This window comes from Apis mellifera, linkage group LG7 (genome assembly GCF_003254395.2).
Source record: "Apis mellifera strain DH4 linkage group LG7, Amel_HAv3.1, whole genome shotgun sequence".
Taxonomy (NCBI): Eukaryota; Metazoa; Arthropoda; class Insecta; order Hymenoptera; family Apidae; genus Apis; species Apis mellifera.
In genome coordinates this window covers 4,878,565-4,900,959 of record NC_037644.1, presented here as the reverse complement: position 1 = coordinate 4,900,959, position 22,395 = coordinate 4,878,565, and the positions used below count along the sequence as shown (strand labels likewise).

Genomic DNA, 22,395 nt, shown 5'->3' with positions numbered 1-22,395 from the left:
CTCTCTTTTGAACATTAAATCATTCACTAAAAATATATGTTGATTATATACATGCAGATTAGTTACACACACATTCGAAATATGCTAAACTTACCTATTACATATGAAATACAAATCCAATCGTATAATCTTCAGTCATATATTTTAAATTATTTTGATATTGATTATATACCTTTCATTCAAAGTCCAATAAAATAGCGAAAAAAGTCAAATTTTAAAAAGCCTTCATAAAAAGATTTTAATCTTCAAATTTGATAGTTGATAGTTTTAATCTTTGAAAAAAGTTTTCAATGTCCGTAAAATTGTTTGAATCTGAGAAATTTTTTGGAAAAAAAAACATCTTTCCATCTTTTATATATAAAAAATATCCTTGAGAAAAACTACTTAACAATTTCTATTTTTAAAAATAAAAATTTTTATTTTAAAATTATTATTATACGATTTTTATATACAGAGATATATAATTTGTTATAGAAATATAACTATTTAAATACTGGCAAATTTTCAGCAAAAATTGAGCATTTTTTTAATTTTATATGCTAGTATATTAAAAAACAATCAATAATTTAAATAAATAAATAATATAATAAATAAATATAGAATAATAAGATATATAGAATAATAATCTTTAATAATAAATCTTTGCAATAAACTTTAATAATAATTGTGATATCCAAATATTAATTCAAATTATTATATATATAGAAAATCTAAATTTTAATATTGAATAATAATGATCACATAAAGTTTTATTCTTTATGCTACTCTTTTTATGTTCCTATGCTCTTTTTACTTTATATTATTTACATATGTATATATAATTTAATATAATAATATTGATTATATATACAATAAAAACGTACTCAAATTATACAAATATAATTATATATTAAATTTCAAATGGTACATATATGTATGTATATGATTAATAATATTACTTTGATAAAAACATGAAAAAATATTTAAAAAAAAAATAGAATGTATTATAATTCAATATAATATATCCTCTTATTTTTATTTGTAAATCAATTACATTATTTATAAATTAATTACAAATTAATTACATTATTCTGTTAAAAGACTTATTAATAATTTTATAATTATTCTAATTTAAATATTGACGAATTGTTTAAAAATATCAATGCAAAAGTTTTAAAAATCCTTATCTAAATCTTCGAACGCCATTTTGCTAAACTTTGTTGATTATATCTCAAAACAAATACTACCATTTAAAAGAGAAATTTTCATAATATAAAAAAAAGTCGATGAATGTTTTATAATGTTTCACATAAATATAATAGCGGTTTCAACAATTTCAGTATTTTATTAATAGTTTTGTTAAATTGAATTATTATTATTATTATTATTATTACTATTATCAAAGATATATTATAATTACAAAATAAAATGATAAGCGTATTTTGATGATGACTTGTAAATAATTGTAGATTCCCAGACTATTAACTTTTATTAGATATTATCTCTCGATGACTAGAATAAATGAAACGAAATGTATAAAAGATCTATATGCAATAATTTGCGTTTCGAAAATTACAAAAAAGAATTATTCAACATCGTATTAATCAATCTTTCTTAAAAATAAATTTCTTTTTTTTGAAATATAATAAAAATCCCGTACCTGCAAGGGATTAAGTTTAAAATCTTTTGCAAATAATAGCGAAACCTATTACATATATACATCATGTGCTCAAAGTATGATCTATGATAAGTTATTTATTACATAAGATTGATTAGATTAATTAGCTAATTTTGCTAATTACCATTCTAAATTCTTATTATCATCGTTATTTAATTTCTCGGCTCATTTATAGTATATGTATATATATACATATATATGTATACTATATACTATATATAAGTATATATATATATATATATATATATATATATATAAAATATATAAATTTATTTGTGAAAATATATTATTGTAAAATATATTAGAAAGACATTATCGATTTTATTAAAGAATGAAACAAAATTTGGTATACAAAAAAAAATAAATATATTATCCTGACATTTTTATATTATTTTTGTATTTTTTTAATCTCTAAAATCAATCTTCCAAAAATTCTTTACAAATATATATTAGTAATCTATATGTATACATTATATATTTGCATTCAATAAAATAAAAAAATAAATATTTGAATAATTTTCTAAAAAAATGTTTTCTAATTATAATTAATTATAATTAAATAATTATTCAACAATTAATCAGATAATATATTAATTATTAATATAATAATTATTATATATTAATATATTAACATTACATATTAGATATAATCCTGAAATATAATTGTACATAAAAAAAATCAATCAAAATTAGAATAAGTTTTATTCACATATTTATTAATATCTTAATTTTCAAAAAAAATTAAATATTTTAATATATACATTTGTATATTTTATTTGATATAAAGTCAAATTAAATTTCAATTAAGTATTTTTCAAAAGAATGCAAATTTCATGTAATTAAAACAAAAGAAATTAAAAATTTTTAAAATATCAGAACATATTTACAAAGTAAAAAAAATATAACTATTATATTATATTATTATTATTAACATAATTATAAGTATGTATATATTCAGAATCAAAAATATTTTCACAAAATATATACAAATATAAGTAAAGATATGACGAAATTTATTAAGATAAGATATATATAATTAAGTACACATCGTATATCGTATAAATATTTGGAAGCATTTTTTTTTTCAAAAATAATTTTATATAAAAAAATTTTATTATATATTTTCCACTCAATTTTTCATATAAACTTTTCATTTTTAATTTTTTTTCAGTTTTTACACAAAAAGATATAATTTTGAAATATATATATATATAAATTTTTGCTTAAAATATAATATTATATTTTGGTTTTTTTTCTATTATAAGACAAAAAAATACTGAATGCAAAAAAAAAATAAAATAATTAAATAATAGCAAATGGTAGCAATTATGAATTATATATTATATCCATTTTTTGATTCATAGTAATATTAGTTACGAAGAAAAAGATATTAAAATATTATTATTTTTAAATGAAAATTGTTTTAATTCTTAATACAATAAAATGTACTTAATACATAAAATGTTTGATAAAATTACGATCAATATTTTTAATTTATAATTAATTTATTTATTATAAATTTCATTAGCTTTATCATTTCAAAACAGTTTAGTTAAATTTAAATTAAATAAATAATAGAAATATTTAAAAAATAAACCGCACAATAATTGTATCTTTGTTTGACAATATAACTGCTATAAACACAGTTTCTAAATGCTAATTATTTGTTAAGTATGATCTCTCAAATATAATTTTCATAGATTTCATTGATTTTCTATTTATTATATAATATATATATATATATATATATATATATATATATATATATATAATGTAATATATAATATGTTATATATATATATATATATATATTACAATTCTTAAGCTATTATTTACAAGATTTTCTAATAAAACTTTTTATTTAATTAAAAGTTCTTTTTTTTTATTTTTTTTTAATACAAAACATAATATTCATATATATATATATATATATAAAGAATTAGTTTTTACATAAAATATATAAAATATGGCATATTTTTTTAAGAAATTAAAAAATTAATTTTTTTAATTTAAAAAAAATTTTTATGCTTTTCGCTTTTTGATTAATTTATGTTTTTTTTAAGAAAAACAATAAAAATAAAAAAAATGAATATAAAAATAATTTTTAATGAATAAAATTTCTTGTACTTATAACAATAAAAATTATAATTGATTATAATTTCTCATTTTAATTTAAAAATAAAAAATTAATAATTACAATATAATGACATAATATAATAATGTTATTAATTATTATATGTATAACTAAAACTTTACAAAAACATAAGATACACATTGTTCAAAAACAATTTAATTTAATAAAAAAATATGGATTTGATTGATTGATTTCGATAAACTCAATACATTTATAGATATACATATTAAATAAAAGTATCATATCCACATATAATAATTTGTCCCTATAGATCTGCGAATCATTTTGTCATCTCTATATTATAAAATAAGTAAAATATGTAACTTACAAGTCATATAGTGTTATCGAGCATTAAAAAATAATAAATTTATTTTAAATTTATCTTTATTGTTACAATATATTGCATGAAATCAATAGCAATATAAAATCTTTTTTTTAAATAACTCATCTCTATATATTAGAATAAATGTATACAAATAGTATGAAAATAACCAATGTCAGATATTTCTTGCATCGAACTTCCGTTTCAAACGATTACTAAGGATAGGTTTCGTTTACTATGGCACCTCGTTAAAGTTTAAGAATTCATATTTGCAGTACATATATCTTAAAAAGGAAAACGTCGCATAAGCCGGCAGAACATCGTCTTGGCTAGAATTAGCCATTCTATTGATCTAACATTGGTCAATTCCTGTTTTTGATACACGCCCAATATGTGTTCTTAATTAATTTGAGTACTCGCAATACATTACTTTAAATAAATTTAACCACTATATTACACATAACATTACAATAATAAATTTTATAATTATTTTAATTTAATATTATATATTTAATATATGTATATAAAATATCTATATAATATATAATAAAATGTATGTATATTACATATATTATATATATATATATATATATATATATATAGTAACTGATTATTACTTCAAATTATGAATCTCCAATTAATATATATTCCTATATTTTTGAAATATCCTATATATAATTAATTCTCTCTTATTTGCTCTTGATGAGTTTGAAATATTTTTTACGAATAATTTTTTCTTTTACATAATTAATGATCAACTTTAGTTTTTAAAAAAATTTTTGATACTATATTATTGAATTATATGTATAATTGTGCATTTATGAAAATTATCTTAAAGTCGACTGACAATGTATGAATGTATGACAATGTATAAATTTATCGAAAATCTATTTCTATCCGTTTATAAATTTAAACAGCATTTTTTAAAATCTTCTTAATGGCATTAAATGGTTCATTAATATTTTAATGTTCATCTGTTATTATCCGTAACAAAATATGTTTCATATGAAATTGAAAAAATTTGAAGTTGAATAATTTCATATTTTTAAGTTGTTAGTTTTTTTGTAGATGGATGTCAAATATGAAAATTATTAAATAACATTGATTTTTAAATGGAATTACATATTTTTTATTATAATTTACAGAATTTGATATTTTTAATAAAAAAGTATATATATAAATAATAATAATTAATAAGTATTCTATTCCAAAAATCATTTTTTAAGAAATATTTTAATTTAAAATTTGTAAATTTGCAATTCATCATATGGAAGATAAAGAATACGCAAAATAATATTCTATTGCTTATATTCTTCTTTCATATAATAATATAATTTCAAGTTCAATTTTTAAATTTCAATTTAAAATATCTTCTAAACTAAAAATGAAAATTGAAATATTAAGTTAAAATATCTTTTAAAGCATAAAATTATAAATAGCTTTATATTATATCATTTGGTTTTAGTTTTAGGGATATTTACAAAAAAAGATTATTGTTATTACAAAGAATTCTTTCATGTATGTATATGTATATATATATATATATATATATATATATGAAAACATATTGCCGCAAGCAGCATTAAATATATATAACGGACTGATTAAAAAATTATTTCCTTATGAATTATGATAATTTAAAATCTTTCAGATCGAATTCAAGAATTCCGTAAATCTAAAGAAGATCGTTGAATTCAGCTTTGAATTTGAAACATTTTAATTTTCTTATATTCCATGAAAAAATATATATGGGTTTCTTATAAAAAACTAATAATATCAATACATATTCTTTTTGAAACTATTCAATTTCATATGAAATTTTTTTATAACAACAATGATAAAAATCAATAATATAATGATAATATATTGAATCATTCCATAATGTATACAACAAAAAAATTAAATAAAGTATAATTTTTGTAATTTCGATCTAGAAATTATTTTATATTTTATTTTCTCATTCCGCGAATCAAAAGAACGTAATATATCATACTAATATTATGTATAAATATTGTGTATATGTATAATAATATTTATTTATTAGTTACATCATATTTATCAAGCAATTGAAAAATGATGGTCGCATTGCATCTGTTGTTATATATACATATAAGACAAAATTCAATATAATAATAGTGAAAAATTTTTTTTAATAACTTAAAAACTAAAATTAACAATTGATATGATATTTTATGTAAATAAAAAAGTTATTCAAAATATATTCTTTAAAATATATTTTAAAATTATTAAAATCAAAAAGAGAGAATTAATCAACAATTTCAATCTTATGAACAATTTAAGTTATATACCTTATTAAATCAATATCGAAAAACTTTTTATTGCTTCTTGTTGTTATATATTTTAAAATATAACATTTTGTCCACATTGAAACAATATAATCTAAAAATTTTGTTTATTTTGTTATTAATGATAGATTTACTACATACAATCAGTTGTTTCATAAGTTCTTTCAAACTATTAATGATGACTCAAAAAAACTTATTTTTTATAACTGCAATATTTATTATTATGATAATTTAATAATTAATGATAAAAAAGAAAAAAAATAAAAAATGTAAATATGATCAAATTAGACTATTAAAAATTTAAAAGCATGTAATTTATGAATGTATTGAAGTATAATGCTTTATTAACAAATAAATTCAAAAGTTTATATGTTTGTCAAATATAAGTCTAAAATATTTATTTCAAAGCATCAATTACACGAAAGTTCAACAATATCACGAATGATTATTAATTACATTGAAATTTCTATAGATTATTTTTATTCATTCATTAATATTCTATCTTTTTAATAAATATTTTTATAAAAAGATTGCATTGATACACAATGGCAATAATGTATTCTGCGTTCGATAATAAAGCGTAGGAATATTAATAATTAATATTAATAAAGGAATATTTCTGATATCATGAATTAATGCGTGTTTTCTAATTTTCTTTGATCTTTACTAGTTCCTGTACAAAGTAGCAACATTTGTTTTTAATAAATATGAATTAGTATGCAAAAACATTTGGTGATTTTTTTATCGCCATAAAATATAAAATATTAAAAAATATTTCTCACTATTGCTTATTGTAGAGATGAATTATATTATCTTTTTATTCTATCTCTATTTGTTTATAACTTTATAAATACATCTCAGTTGATATTTTTATTAAATAATCAATGAATTAACTTTTATATCTATTTTAGCTTTTAGAATCGATTCTCCAAAAATGTCTTATAAATATTATTAACATTCTGCAATTATTTCTACGTATATGTTATAAATATATGTATTTTTTATATATTTATTTTAATTTTATAATTTTATAATTTTTTATATCTATATGTTTTACGAACTATTTTTAAATAATTTATTTTATTATTTTTGATTTCTTTCTGATGTTTTTATTAATTATTTTTATTAGATAAATATATTTAAGATATATTTTTATTAAATAGATTATTTAATAAAATTTGTTAAAATTTTATTAAAATTAAAATTATTTAAATATAATTTAAATATAATTTAATGAATATTATTAAATAATTTTTATTAAATAAATATTTATGATTTCATTTATTAAAAAAATAATAAATTAATTGATTAAATAGACATAATTATTTTATATATATTTTGATTTATATTATATATAACGATATAATGTCGTTATTATAATGTCATAATTATGTCGAACATAATTTTTTCTTTTATTAAAAACATTAAATTTTAATTATTTTCTTATTAATTTTAATTATTTTCTTTTAACAAGTTTCTGTTTAGTTTTATATTTGTTTTTATTTTTACGTTTATACAATTCAATTGTGAATTTTAAAATCAAAAACAGCACGAGGTATACGAAACATATATCATTTATAAAATATTCTATATGATTTAATAACTAATATAATTGGAAAAATCTATAAAAATATCAATATAGATAATTTAATTAATTCTATAGAAAAATAAATAAAAAATATAACATTCTTTCATATTAAATATTTTTTTAAAATATCTAATTTTAAAAAAAAATTTATAAAAAAAATTGATAATATCTGTATTTATTGTTAAAATAGTAACAGAAAATAAAAAAAATATATGGTACGGTATTTCATTAAATATATAATATAATATCGTAACATAATCATCTATTAATAAAAATTTTATAACATATGAAAAACTTTATTTAAATATTTAAATTTATTTATTAATTGTGTTTTATCATAAAAATTCAAGGAAGAAAAAAGATTTCAAGTGTCTTTAAAAAATCAAAAAATAATATTTAAATAAAAGAATATATATATATTATATAATCAAATAGAGATAGATCGTAAAAAAATTTATTTTTGATAAATACAATTTATTTTTCAATACAAGATACCTATACTTCATTCATATCAATTTATAAATTATAATAATAAATATTATAATAATAATAAAAATTTATATATGTAAATAGATATATAATTGTTCACAAAAATATTTGAACATTAATGAATATTTAAAAGATTTATATCTTTGTATAATAATAGAATTTTAATAATAGAAAAAATGAATTTAAATTTATTTTTTTCAATAGAATATTTATTATATTCGATAAATATAAACAACTTTTTTAATTTTATTTAATTTGATAGAATAATATAATATTAAAAACTAAATAAAATCAGTGTTTTTCTGTTAAAAAGAATATTCGAATTATTTTATAATATAATTATTTTATAGTAAAATAATTAAAAGTATTATAGTAATTTTTTTATAAAAATTGATTTTTATGTTTTTTTGATTCTATAATATATTTTGAACAGTTTCACTAAAAATTATTTTAATTAAATTTACTTTAAATTAATTTATATTATATTTATATTTATATATTATATAATTTATTTTTATTTTAAACGAATTTACTTTTTTTAGTATATATATATTGTTATTTTTTATCCGTTCGAATGTTTCGTCCGTTCCAATTATTTGCATTAAAACATTCATACAACTGCATATAATAATTAATTTAATAACATTAATTTGTAATATATATCATTCATTTAAAATATATATACCATTCAATTAAAAATACATTTTCCTTTAGCTTATCTTATAATGCTCAAACAATAAATCAGTTGACTTTTCATTTTGAATATATAATAAATAATGAATAAATTTTATAAAATATAAATTATATTCTTATCTGATTTTATATTTTATTATAAAATCATATATAATAACTCTTACAATTATATCTATATTATATATAGAATCCCAAAAAATAAAATGCATTTTTACAAAAATATTCAAATACATCATAAATTAACGAACATAATTGCATAAATATTTTCATACATAAATAATTGAGTAAAAAACAATTTCTTTAAAAAAAAAATAACAAATTAATCTAAAACAAAAATAAAATATAGAGTATTATATATTAGATATTAATAATAAAAAATAATTTCTTTTAATTTTTGAGAAATTGTATTATCTGTTTGTTTTATCAAATAAATTATATTATCAAATTGTATTATAAAAACAATATCAAAACAAATTTTTATAAAAAATTGCTATTTTAATTATTTTACTATAAATTTTACTATTCAAATACTTTCATGTACAAAAAAAAATAATTTTGATTTCATTTACATTTTAATATTATTTTATTATATTAAATTAGTTAAATAGTTAAATAATTTATATTTGTAAAATATCACAAAGAAATAAGTTTAAATTTATTTCTTTTATAATTAACAAAGATATAGTTAAATATAATATAAATTAATATTTGAATATTTTTGTGAGCAATTATATATAAAATATATATATAATAATATATATATAATATATAAATTATATATAAAATATATATATATACATATAGGATGTTTAATACTATATTCAAATAAAATATTATTAAGAAATTCTAAAACAAAACAAAAAAGACTAACACAGAAATATTAATATATAAAAATGTTGGTTAAGAATTATTTATTATTTACTTGTAAAGAGATTTATTATTTACTTGCAAATATTTATGCATTTATTTAAAAATAATAAAATTTAAATATACAAAAATTTTAAAAAATATATACAATATGCAAAAAGATACAAAATATTCAAAATATAGTAAATATTGTGATATTTAAGAAATCTCTATTTAAGTTCTATATATATTTTAATTATTTTTAAAAAATTTGATTTTAAAGTAAACCAATATTATTTTCATTATTACCATCTCGCTTTTTCTTCATCTTTTCATCAAAATAAATTTAAATTATATATAATTTATACATAAATAAATAAGCCATTAATGTTTTTATATATTTTTTATATTTATTTTGATTTTTAAAATCAGTTATCCAAAGAAATTAACATTCTATATGCAATGTAATATACATATTATTAAAAATTTAAATATAAATAATTTTATAAATATAACTAAAAAAATAAAAATATAGAAAATTTTGTTTCATTTTCTAAATATTATAACAAATACTTTTTAGGTATTTTGTTTATTGAATTTTTTATATTTAATTTTTACATATTTAAATTTATCATAAAAGTTATTTATTAAAATTAAATTATGATAAAAAAAATAAATGTAAATATATAAATCATCAAGTGATCAATCAAATTTTAATCTCATGGAAAAAAGATCATTTTTCTCGATGAATCAGTATAATGCATTATTAATATATTTTCCATCAATGTTTTATCAATGTATTTTTCATCATTGATAAGAGATATCATGATATTCGAGAGAAAATGATAAAAAACAAATTATTATTAAAATCTAAAGTTCGAGAAAAGAAACAAGAAATATTGAATCTATATTTTTATCATTAATTTACTTATTAGTTTATAGTTTATAGAAATAATTTATTAAAAATGATTCAAAACAAATTTCCTCGAATATTTTTATTTATATATTTAAATTTTACTAGTCATGAAATATTGATTCTATATATCTTTTGTTTAAGTTATTTCTAAAAACAAAAATTAGAGAAAATTTTCTTTTTAAAAAATAAGGACATTTTCAAAAATATTAGCAAATTGAAATAAATAATTAAAAATTGAAAACTATGTAAGATAATAAAGTTAATAAAATATAATATACATTTTATATGAAAATATATAATTAAGTTTTAAATAAATTTTAATTTAATTGAAAAAATGATTTCTTTCGATTAATACTAATCAAAAATTTCAATACTATTAATGTAATACATTAATAAAATAATAAAAACTATTTTAATTATATCAGAAATTTTTATTTTATCGCAATGTAATTCTTTAAAATGAAAATATTAAAATTTTGTTAAATATTAATTCTTTTCATAAAATATTTCTAAAAATATCTCATTATGTAAAATGTTAATTTTTTTAAATAAAGATGTACTCGTTTTTTTTAAATTTCAAATCAAATCAAATTAGAAGTTAAAAAATTATTAACATATGATTTACTTTAAAATTAAAATATAAAAATAATAAAAATTTATCTTAAATCTGATTGCATAAGTATGCAATTAGGTATAAGTTAATTTGATAAAAGAATTCATAGTATAATAATAAGAATAGTTAAAATTTAAGAAAAATTACAAATTCCATATTTTTTATTCAATCAAATATAAATCGACATCCTTCACAATTATTATTAAACATTGACCAATTTAATATGAAATAGAATAATATATAAATATATATATAATAATAAAGAATATAATAATATAATAGATAATAGAATAATATATAATAGATAAAAAATTAGAATAATAATATCCTAAAACACTTATCTATTTAATTTGTTATTCGATTTTATTATGAAAATTCTACTAATTATTCCTTCAGGTTTTATTAGCTATTTCAATATATTATATTAAATTAAGTAAAATATAATAAGAATATATTACAGAAAAATAAATGAAAAAAAATTGTTTTTCAATTACTCACAAATAGATTTTAGTTCATTCTAAAAAAAAAATTGAAGTCGAAGAATTTTTTATACAAATATTTTTTAAAAAAATTTTTTATACTAAAAAAAATGTTTGAAATATCAATAAGAACTATAAAATGATTAAAAATAAAAAATTATGTTTAACGTTCTTAAATTTTTAAAATATTAAATTATGTAATAAAATATATAACTAATATAATTCCTAATGATTCCCAAAGGTTCCAAATGATTCCATAGCAAAAAAAAAAGAAACAAATCGTCTAAAAAAAAAAAACGATAGATAAAATTCTTTGGAAAACATTAAATTTCCAAAATAATATAAATAAATTATTGTTCAGGAATTTTTGACATATAAAAAATATCCAGATTTTATTATAAGAAAAATTTATAGAACATAAAAATCACTAAGATTATAAAACTAATAAATATTATTATGAACATATTTTTATTTCAATTGGTAATAATTAATGATTGTACCAGCAACAAATGCTTATGAATGCTTATAAACCACCATAGATATATAAATATTAAGCGAAATATAATAATCAAAGTTTTTTAAAAAACAATCTTGAAAACAAAAATCAATCACCTATTTATTTATACAGGCATAAGAAAAGTTAATAAAAATTTATTCTTTATAATATATTGTATTAAGTAAGGAAATAAATTTTGATAAATTCATTATAATCTTTTATCAAACATTACAGAAAATATTAACTAATACATATATTTTTAATTTTATGAAATAATAACAATAATGTTCCGATAAACATCAATTAAAAACTGTAAATAAATAAATGATAAATTTTATAAGAGATATAAATAATTATATAAAAAATGATATAAATGATTTTACAATTTTAATGATCTTAAAATATGTTGAGCACAATATTTTAAATAATTTTTTTTTATATACTTAACCATTATTTCATTTTAATTTTTTTATATTTTTATTATTAGTTTTAGAGATATATGCAACAGATTTTTAATATTTTTTTTAATATTTAATATTTTCTATTTTTTAAAAGTTCATTTTTTATTTTTAGATTAAGTTTGAATCAGATTAAATTTACAACGCTTAAGAGATAATCTAATTTTCACTCTATTTCTTAGATATTTTAATAAAAATTTTCCCAAAATTATGATTATATATATATATATATATATATATATGTAATATCATAATATATATAACATAATATATCTTATAAAAATATTTATGAAATAAATAAATAAAATTATTATAATTTATTTTAATGATATATTGCATTAATTTATATGTTTGAATTCGCTATCATAGATGAGTACATTTTAATTTAAGTCAACCAATTGCAATTCAATAGAAAATAATCTAAGATAAAAATTTTTTCATTTTTTTTAATATTAATTAAATTATCTATATTCAAATAAAAGATGTAACTTAATTTAAATCCAATATTTTAATCTCAAAAAAAAAATTGCATATTATTAATGAAAAAATTTTTTATTAATAATTTTCTAACAAATAAGTTTCTAATAAGTAATTATTTTGAAGTAAAGAATTTAAAGATCAATTAAGAAAATGACTTTGCAACATATATCAAAAATCAAGATTATTAAAGTTCTAAACTATATAGATTCTAAACTATATCTATGATATGCAATATGTATTAAAAATATTTTTATTGATATCTTAAAAAAGAGCAGAATACATAAAAGTTAAAATAAAATTATAAATATATTTCAATATTATTGAAATCGGTGGGATATGTTTTTTTCTATATAATTACTAAAATATTTAAAAAAAAATTTTAAAAAAGAAAAAAAAATTGCGATTCGACGTCCCTATTATATTTTGTTAGATTAATGAATTGATATATATAAATTCTTTGTAAAAAGAATATATGAAGAATCCTATATATTTGTCTGTTATTATATTTGTTATCATTAAATACACTAATATGAAAAATTCTTTTTCGTCTATTTGCAATTATTGAGAGCTTATATCAACGACGCAATATATAGCACGTTTCTTGCACATGTCGCGATGCATTGGCCAAGATTATTTAAATGTCAAATGTTTTATCGCCAAATAGATTGTCAGTATTTGCCCATTGATCGTTCTCCTTATCATTTACCATCACGATATTAATAAAAAAAAGTACAGAAAATCATATGAGTACATATATATGTCTTGATTAAATATAAATCATCATGCAAATCAATGTTTTATTAAAAATAAAATAAAAATATTTTCTTATTTAATTAATAAGAGAAAAGTATTGTATTTAATTTGAATAATTATTCATGCAATGAATTAAAAAAAGACTTTAAAGAATTAAGAAAAAAAATTATCAAAAGAAAAAAAAATTAAATAAAATATTTTTATTTTTAAATCCATTATATACATCAATAAATATTTTATATGGATAATTGCCAAAAATTAGTGATGGATCGTTGAAATAAAATGTTATACTATTGCGATCATTAATATATAATGTCTTCATAATATGATGAGATAAAATATAATGATCCTAACATAAAATTTACAAGATATTAAGATATACAATTTGCATATAAGATACAGAAATTTGCATATTTCTATATACAATATTATTTTATTATATTTTTATGTGCAATATAGTATCTAACATAAAGCATCTAAATATTCAAGTATGTTTTTATATTTAACAATATAATAATTTTTCATATCCTTGACTAAATGACACAAAATTATTTTAATTTTTCATTCTTTTGACATGTTTATATCAATTCAGAAATATTGAATACAATATTTATTTAATTAAAAGCATAAAAAATTATTAAAGAAAATAATATAAATAAATAAATAAATGATATAAAATAATATAAACGTTATTAGTCACAATTAATACAAATACATTCATAAAAATTGAATACAATTTTTTGAATAAAATAAATATAATTAAATAAAAAAAAAAGAAATATATATTTATCAGATTAATATTGAAGTTTCTATTAAGATAATTTCTCTAATTTCAGATTTTTTTCTTAGAAATATTCTAAAAAGTTATATGAAAATACAATATTTCTAATACTTAGGTAGAAATATTGCATATATGTACTTGAAAATTCTTATTTATGAGACGTAATATGTATTAATGTATTAATAAATGGTTTATGACATAATATATGACATATTAATATAAAATAAATATATTGTTTCAGAATTTAATACCAATAAAAAATATCTATTGAAGATTATATCTATTTTACTTTAATTGTATTACATAGATAAATTTTTTCTAATAAAATAATAAAAAAAATAATATAAAAATAATATAAAATAAAGTAAAAAAATATAAAAATATAAAAAAATAATATACAAATAAAAAATAAATAATATGTTAATAGAAGTTTGGAAATCAAAAAATTATTGATATAAATATAAATTTATATTAATATTAATATTAATATTAATATTAATATTTATATAAATTAAATTATTATTGATATTAATATATTATATTATATCAGAAAATCATATTATATTTACTGTATTATATACCAAATATATTATTTTTCTATAGAAACATGTTAAAAAATTGTATATAATTTTTTTAAAAAAACGTCTTATCTAACATAAACTTCTTAATCTAACATTTTATTATCAAAAAATAATATATTATAATATTATATTATATTAGTAAATTAATATTATTATATATTTATATAATATATATTTAACATAATGTAATTATTATCAAATAATATATATATAATTAATATATATATTATTTATATATATATATTTATTATTATTTCATCATGAATAATGTTATGTGTATATACTGGAAAAATTTCTAAATCTAATTTCTTTCAAAATGAAACTCTATATTAAAAAATGTTATATTATATCTTCGATTTATTTCACACGCTCAAAATTTTTAAGCTTTATATGAAAAAATTATCAAAAATATACTAAAAATCATTTATTAAATGATATTAAAATCTACAATAAATATCAAAATTTATTAAAAATAAATTTATTAAAAATAACTTTATTAAATATATAATTTTATCGTTTATTAAAACATTCAATATTTTATTCTTTACAAAAAAATTATAAAATTCATCTAAATATCATTATTTTAATGCAATAATAATATAAGCATAAAAAAGATTTTTCAAAAGAAAATCAATATAATATCATAATCAATAATTAATATATTAATAATAATATTACCATTTAATAAGATTATTTAATTAAAAATATTCAAAAAATTATATTTTTATAATGAAAAGATTATTATATATTTATATAATTATATATTTTTAAGATTAATTACACGAATTAATTTATCGAAATTTGTAGTTATATTATTATTGCATTGGAACAATGAAATATCTCATTGATAATTGAAGTCAAAATCATGAAATTAAAATTAATATATAATATAATATATCAAATATAAATATAATCAAATATATCAAATATAAATATTAATTATCAAATATTTAGTGAACAAATTAATATTATTCATTAAAAGAAAGTATATTAAACAATTTTTAATGAATTAAGCAAATTGATCTATCATTTAAAATCATGTAAATTAAATATGGAAATAAAAATTGAATAAAATAATTGAATTGAAGTTGATTTTTAAATTGTTTAATAACCTATTTTATATATTTTATATATTTTTATATATTAAGGATAATACATATAAAAAAAATTATCTTATTTATTGAAAATTAATTTATTGAAAAAAAGTAATATTATTTCTTTAATAATTCTCTAATAGTAATTATATATTAAATAAAATATAATAAAATATAATCAAATATTAAATTTACAAAAAAAAGTTGAATATTAATTTAAAATTGAGTTTTTTCTTATTTAAAATAGAATAAAATTCCATTTATATAAATAAAATTTGTATGATTATTTGAATTTAATTTCTATTATCTGAATTATTCCTGAATGTTATTCCATTTATGTCTTGTATAATATAATATAAGTAAAAATGTATATGATATCCTTATAAAATAAAAAATTAATATATTAAATGTTAGACTATTATAGTTTACAAAAATCCTTTTTATATATTCTTTTTATAACTTCTTTTTATATTTAATATTGTTTATAATATTTAATACATTATTATGTATTTTAGAAAAAAATATTTTATAAAATATTTTTATTTGAATATCAATTCTATTAATAAGAAAAAAAAATCAAAGCTAATAAGAAAATTAAATATTTTTCTATTATAAACAGTCTGTTGTATGAATATTTATTTATTCCTTAACAAATTCATATAAATGAAGTTCTAATCATTACTGCATCATTGCAATCTAAAAAATATATATTCAAATATTATTTAAAAAAATATTATTAAAAAATTATATAAATTGTATAGATAATATAATAATAATAAAATTATTTTTAAATTTAGCAAGAATACCTCTTTATTTAATCTATTAAATTATGAAAAGATCATCAATTTCTATCAAATGTTCAACAATTTACACGTCTTCTAATGGTAAAATTTGCCAAATAATGTAATTGAAATAAATCATAAATATCAAATAAATATTGAACATAAACACAAATATTCATGAATGATGGCGGTCATCAGCAGTAATGCAAATACTCGATATTAATAAAGGTTCGTAACTTCGCCGATTATCATCATATGATTTTCTATGCTATTTTATATGAAATAAACGAAATGAAAATATATAAAGAAATAAATATGTTTTTTTTGTTTAAAATAAAATTTAATTTACAATTAAATCAAAAAGTTTCAATTCATCATTCAATTTTATAATTGAACTTTGTTATGATAGATTTTGATAGAGTTATAAGTTATTGCACAATAGAAACATCAAAGAATATAGATGATTTTCAAAATTTCTAATGTTCTATTTTTAATAAAAAATCTTAAAGTAAAAAGATACAAAATTTTTTAATTAAAATAAAAATATAATTTTTAATTTATTTTCAAGCATCATGATTTGTATTATACTTTCTTAATCAAAAGTAATAATACAAGAAATTCTCTTTTTCTCAGAATCACTGATAATTGGCTTATACTGGGATTTACTTTAGCTATAATGAAACATAATAATATGACAAATAATTGTCAATTGTTGATTAAAAAAATGAAAAAAAGAAACAAAATACAATGTAAAGAATTTTTATATTCTTCTCCCTCAATTTTTTATATTCTTTTATTTTTATTATTTTTTCAACTACATTTTTAATCTTTCAAAAAAAATTTCAAAATTTGATTTTTTATTCACGAATTATATAAATATTTTTACGATGAAATATATATATATATATATATATATATAATGTATATATATAAATAAGATATACATGTAGATTATGTAAATAATAACACTAACAAAAGGTAATTTATTTATATAATCTTTTCGCCTTGATTCAATTCATTTATTTAAAATCTTTTCTGAATCAAATTGATCAATTAACCAGACATTTATGATTTAATTAATCATTCATAATAAAAGATGTTAATTACATCACTTCTTTTAAAGTTTTAATCCTAAAAATTTTAATCCAAATAATCTTAATCCTAAAAATTGACTAGTTTATAATTATAATTTATAATCTAATTATATAATTTAATTAATTATATTTATAATTTTCTTATATTTTATTATTAAAATTATTGAAATCACATACATGATTTTGGCAAAATTAATTGATTTTTTCAAAAAAAAAAAATTTAGAACTATAGACTTATATCTAATTATTTTTATAATACTATTACTATATATAATAAATTATTAAAATATTTTGTTCAATTCTTATTAATTAATATATTAAGTTAAAAATATATTAAAATTGAAAAAATTATATTCTTAAAATTAAAAATAAATTAAAAATAAAAGTAAATTAAAAATAACAATAAGAATATATGTATCTCTATATCTTTTAAGCCATAAAAATAAATAAATTAAATAAATATAAATATAATTAATAGATATTATTATATCTAAGTATATTTACTATATTTATGTATGTCAAACATAAATATAAGCGTTAACTAATTATTTTTACCATACATTCTATAATTCTAATTATTTTTATAAAATATTTAAATAAATATTATGAGTCAATAATTTTAATAATCATTATCTTTTCAAAAGTAAAAACTAAAATAAAGATTTAAAAAAATTCATTTAAATACATTTAAATAATATTTATATCAAAAAATGAAAAATAATAACAACTTACTTTCTCGAGGTCAATTCAAAGTGTCCAGATGTATAAATGGATACTGGTAACCCATAGATGATGGCGACTGTCAATCGGTCCGTGAACACGTGCAACGGTCGACTGCTTCCGCGCGACTGAAACGGGATCGCGATACTGAGAACCAAAGCCAACTCGAAGCCAAAGACTATTTGCTATTCGGTACTTGCTGCTGCTTGTCTCCCAGTCTATGTCATTCTTGCCTCTCCTCGATCATGAAACGCTCCAACAACCAGAGCTGAATTTCGTCCGTAACGTGAAATGTGTATATAAAGTGTTAATATATTTGTGGAATATCTTTGGAATGCTGCTTCTAAAGATCAAAACAAATACAAAAATATCGGTTAAAGCTTATTTATTAAGTTATAAGCAATTGATGTTTGAATTAGATGAATTGAAAACATAATTATAATGGAGAGTTATTTTATTCTAACTATATCTCATTTCATAATGCAAATTTCGATTATAACTAACATAATAACTTACATTTTTGCATATCAATTTTTATTTATTTTGATTTTTAGAATCAATCTTCTAATATGTTCCACGAATATATTAATACTCTGTATACTTACATATACAGTATATTACTGTATATGTAACAAGAGATTGTATACACACATCTCTTTGACTAGAGTCGATAAAGATGTTCATTCGTTGAAAAATTAATTCCGCAATACTTCAAGGAAGTCACGATCAGATTTTTTATATATGTACGTACATATTTATATATATATATAGATTCTTAGAAAATTTTTAGAAATTTTAATTCTTATTTTATATATAGAAATAAGAAATAAAAAATAATTGATATAGTATGAAATATATTAAATATTGATTGAAATTCTGAAATTACAAAAAAATTGAAATTGAAATTTATAATTATATATTTAAAATTATTGAAATATTTGAATCATATATTAATCAATAAAAAAATAACGATTTTCATAACATTTAAATATTTATTTCAAGATTTTACAATAATAATTAAAAAATAATTAAATATAATTATTGAATATAATCATTTAAAAAAGTCAGAAATTCTAGTCATTTTTAGTCATTTTTTTTTGCTCATTGAGTATTCTCGATTTTTAAATTTAATAGATACATTGATATATTTTACTATAATAATATATGTAAATCATATAATTAAAATTATATATTATATATATTATATATATATATATTATATATATATTATATATATTATATATAAATTATATATAAAATTATTTTTTTTTTAATGAATAAAAATATAATATTTTTTCTTCTCTTATTGAAATCTTGTTTTAGTGATGAAATGTGAGTTTAAAAAAAAACTAAAATAATATTAAAATTGAATGAAATTATTAAATTAAATTATGAAATTATAAAATTATTAAATTATTCCAAATATAATTTATACAAAAATAATTGCGGAAATATTTGCAGAAAACATAATTTATAAAATCATAATTTATATAAAAATAATAATGTAAATAATAATGTAAATACATAGAAAATCAGTAATAAAAATTGAAATAAAATTGAAAAAAATTGAATATAAAAAAAAATCAGTCTCATTAAAAATTTTGTAAACATTTAGTATATATTTTTCGATTTGAATAAATTATAAATTTAATACAACACATTATATATACATTTATATAGATTTTAGGATAAAACCCTAAAGAAATTGATATAAATCCTTCGTAAATTTTATGGATGGATATAAACTTAATCTTTTTATCTTATTTGTTAATAAAATAAGCTAGTTTAATGTTCTAACTTATTTTGCATGCAAAATAATCGTATTGAATTATCACTTTATATACAAATAATAAGGAATTCAAATTCATATTACATCTTTATTATATGGTACCATATCTTTAAATATTGTCAGTAAAACAACGCATGTTCGAATTAAAATTCCTTCAAAATCTTTGTTAAAAATTATTTCAAAATGATATAAAAAGAAAATTATAATATAGGAATAATAATATAGGAATAATTATAGGAAAATAACTAATTTATGATTATAAAAGACATATTTTATAATTATAAAAGAATAATTATAAAAGAATGACTATTTTATCTTCGTTTATCTAAATCATATTTCCTATATTTTAACTTAATTTTTTTCAAAACAATTTAATTATTTTTTTAATGCAATAATAATAAAAATTCCCATGATTTGTTTTTCATTTTTTTAAAGTTTTCGATTTTTTAAAATTTTTTTTATTTTATTAACAAATAAGATAAAAAGATTAAGCTTATATCCATCTATAAAATTTATCGATTATATCTATTTGACGAAATGTTTATTGAACTGTACATTCATATATATATGAAGTATGTAATAAGATCATATATAACATTTTTATAGAATGACCTTACATTCTAGAACTGCTAGCCATAAATGAAAGCAAAATACTTGTGCGTGATATATTTCATTAATTCCTGAAAACTTTGATTATTTGTTAAAACCTGAGAAATATTTATTAAATTAAAATAAAGAAAAGAAATATAAATAAATCAACTAAAAAATGAAATTATATATTTAAAAAAAAATATTTCAAATATAATAAATCAATAAATTGTACTAAACTATAAATAACTGTAAGTATCAATAAATTATACTAATATTATTGAAATATTTTCTAAACTTTTGTTACAATTATACAATATAAAACGATATATTAAAGTATAATGTGATAATAGAGATTTATTAATAAAGATAGTTATTAATTATATGATTACGACTTAATCTTGCAAATTTAAATAAATCAAACTTTATATGTAATTATAATAATATAATATTATAATATATTTTAAATTCTGGTATTTTTCATGAAAATAATTATCTCGATTTACTGATAGATTAATATCAATGTCACGATCGATAATATATAGTAAGATTATACTTTAATTGATAAAATTGAATAATTCTAATTTTTTATTGTCAACTTACGAATTTAATTGAAATTATCATGTATATCTATAAGTAAATTTTATCATATATATATATATATGTTTTATGAATATATATCCGTAAAACACTGTCCTTACATGTAAAATAAATAAATAGTGATCCAATTCTATTT

General features: G+C 15.7%; 1 protein-coding gene across 3 annotated transcripts in view; it reads right to left on the bottom strand.

Moving 5' to 3' along the window:
- Nucleotides 1–19,535, bottom strand: part of LOC726786 (proton-coupled amino acid transporter 1) — a 51,039-nt gene extending 31,504 nt beyond the window's left edge. The window contains exon 1 of one of the 3 annotated variants that reach the window (XM_026441735.1): nt 19,295–19,535. The gene's annotated coding sequence lies outside the window, so the exon portion shown is untranslated. The remainder of the gene's footprint in view (nt 1–19,294) is intronic. The other 2 variants (XM_026441736.1, XM_026441737.1) reach the window with 2 other exon arrangements.
- Between the last annotated feature and the right edge of the window lie 2,860 nt (nt 19,536–22,395).